The following is a 3436-nucleotide window of genomic DNA, read 5'->3' on the forward strand; positions in this document are numbered from 1 at the left end:
ATTAGTTTGTAAAGGATATTTACAGAAAGAGGGAATTGATTATAATGAAACCTTTGCATCGATAGGTTTAATTGAGGCAGTTAGATTATTTCTTGCATTTGCAGCTCATAAGAACTATAAAGTATATCAGATGGATGTAAAATGTACATTTCTGAATGGTGATCTTGAAGAGGAAGTTTACATTGAACATCCTGATGCATTTTTATTGACAAATGATAGATATGGTTTGCAGACTAAGGAAAGCTTTGTATGGATTGAACCAAGCTCCTAGAGCTTGGTATGCTAGATTGCACAAATATCTTTTGAAGCTTGGTTACACTAAAGGTAATGTTGACATCAACTTATATTACAAAGTGACTAATGATGACATCTTGGTTATTGAAGTTTTTGTTGATGATATCATTTTTGGAGGAGAAGATGGATTATGTAAGGACTTTGGTAACAAGATGCAGGATGAATTTGAAATGTCTATGATTGGGGAGATAAAATTCTTTTTAGAATTGTAGATTTCACAAAGTGATAAAGGTATATTCATATGTCAAACAAAATACTTGAAGGAACTACTGAAGAAATTTATTATGGAAAACTCTAAACCGGTAATTACTCCTATGACTACAACTAATAAATTGACATTGAAGGATGATTCAGCTCCTGTTAATCTGACAAGATACAAATCTATGATTGGAGGTTTACTATATTTGACACAAACCAAACCTGATATAATGAATTCAGTATGTATTGTTTCAAGATTTTAGAGTAATCCTAAAGAAAATCATGAATCAGCAGTAAAAAGGATTTTCTGATATCTACAAGGCACAAAAATCTTGGTTTATGGTATCCTAAAGATGAAAATTTTGATTTATTTGCATACATCGATGCAAATTAGGTAGGAGATGTAGATGATAGAAAGAGTACCAATGGTGGTGCATTCTTTTTTGGTAGTAGATTGATTTGATGGATAAGCAAGAACCAGAGTTGTACATCATTATCAATAGCAGAATTAGAATATGTTGCAGCAACAACTAATTGTACTCAGGTATTATGGATTTGGCAAATGTTGAAGACATAAATGTAAAATGCAAAGAACTAATAATCATTTATTGTGATAATTTAGCAGTAATTGATATATCAAAGAATACGGTATTTCACTCTAAGACTAAGAATGTTTCTATCAAGTATAATTTTTGGAAAGAGAATGTTGAAGCAAAAGAAGTAAGATTGGCTTATGTGAATACTAAAGAGGAGATTGGAGATATCTTTACAAAGTCGTTGCCTAAGGAAACCTTTGAATATCTCAGACAGAATCTTGGGGTAATACCCTCACCGACAAAGACTTAGATGATTGGAGATTGGCATCAAACTGATATAAACTAACAGAAAAATCTTTTTCTGGCTTTGATGGAGGAGAGCTACTTCTCAGGGGGAGTAGTTGGTTGTATATTCTGGTATTTCTTCTTAACTGCTTTGGAATTTTATGTCATAGGGGGAGAAATATCTATGGAAAAATAGTATTCATTGGTGGAGAGATATATACTCTTTGTATTTTGGTTTTGATTTCTGGTATTGATCTATTTTGGAGATTGTTGGTTTTTGGTTTTTGGCATTCTGTTTTGGCACTTAGATGTTTTTGTTGGATATTGTTGGCATATGATGAACCAGCATGTTGATATGATAATAATATATGTTGTCATTGATGTTAATAGGTTCAAGTGAACTGGTATGAAGAGGTATGAGGAGATGCAGTGAACCGGTGTCAGGGTTTCACTAAGTGTGACTACCAGTTGACAGTCTCAGCTCTAGGGTTATCCGTTTGGCGATCCAGCTTGTGTAATGCAACCAGTGATACTCTGTGATGAGTTAGCTAAGAGATATGAGTGAGATCGAGATGCCACGTTAGCCTTGTGCGCGTGAAGGATTTCCTTGATGATCTTGCATAAGAAGATCAATTGCGTTTGAAGTCTACCTCGGGAATGATCATTCTTCTTGGCGGTATGAGAAGAGAGTGTGATGGGTTACTAATTCCCATGTGTGGTGAAGAATGAATTATGCAGATTGTCTTGTGATCTGTTTGAAATCATAATACTCTATGCAATGTGTTTGGACGGTCAGGATTGGACCGCCTGTATTGTAAACCTAAGATGCTTAGGGTTTAGGGTTTATACTACTGACCTAACTGTTGTCAACAAGGTCGATGATGTTTGTTATTGTAAAGTTGTTGGCAAAAGTTGTGTGTGTATCCAAGTGATGCGATGCTTTCCAGACCAGTAAGTGGAGAATTGCAGAGTGTGATTGTAGAGTAGAGGAACTGAAAAGGATTTGCCTTGGCATGTAGTGTTGTTATCAGATCAGAAGTTTTACCTATTATCTTCTAATCATTTCAACAATTGGAAAATCCCTTTACCGGGTAGCTATAACATGCTTATTGCAAAACCTTTAACCAGGTGACTCAAGATCATTGAGTTCTTCAAATCCTCTGGTGAGGTAACCTTTAACAGGGTATATAACCATCCCTTAACCGGGTGATCTCTAATAGGATCAGTTCCTAATAGAACCTTATTGTAAAGTATTTAACCAGACTAGGCTCCTAATAGCGCGAGCTTCAAAGGAGTTCAAAAACATGCTTGTGGGTATGCATTCCAACTGTGGTTTTTCCCATTTGGGTTTCCACGTGAAAAATCTATGTTATGTGATATGCATTTTTTATGTGATGTGTATGTGTTATTTGGTTGAAAGATTATGCATGCAAAGTTATTAGGTTATGGTATTACTGGTATACCACATGCATATGTTTATGGGTGAAGTTGTTATCAAGTATTGAATGTAGTTGAAGTGTTCAGACTTATCAGTTTATGTTGTTTGAAGTCTTACTGTGTTTAACTGGTATTGCCATGGTTAAGTTTAGTAATGATGACAATCAGTTGATATTGTTTTAACTTGATAAGTTGTGGAGAAACTTTTTTCCTGTACTGATTCACACCCCCCCCCTCTCAGTACCAGTTAGGGTATCTATTGTTCATCATTATTCAACAATTGGTATCATAGCAACTTCAGGTCCTCGGTGATATAAGCTTAACTGCTTGAGGTAAAAGATCCTACTATAATGATGAAGAGGGAAGGTCCTAAGTCCAATAGAGATAACTTCAAGATATGGAAGGACAGAATGAATATTTACATCAAGAGTATGGGTGCTCAATACTGGAGCTATGTTGAGAATGTCTATGTGACTCCCACTGGCACTCTGACTGATGATCAGAAGAGAGAGATCCAGGAAAATGGGCAAGTCATGGAAGCTCTTATTAGCATCCTGTCAGATATTGATTTTATGGATGTACAAGACAAGGAGACACCTAAGGATGTATGGGATGCACTGGAAAACATTTATGGTGGAGATGAGCATGTAAAGAAAGCTAAGCAAGAGATCCTTAGAGGTAAATTT

Source organism: Cryptomeria japonica, chromosome 9 (assembly GCF_030272615.1).
Source record: "Cryptomeria japonica chromosome 9, Sugi_1.0, whole genome shotgun sequence".
Taxonomy (NCBI): domain Eukaryota; kingdom Viridiplantae; phylum Streptophyta; class Pinopsida; order Cupressales; family Cupressaceae; genus Cryptomeria; species Cryptomeria japonica.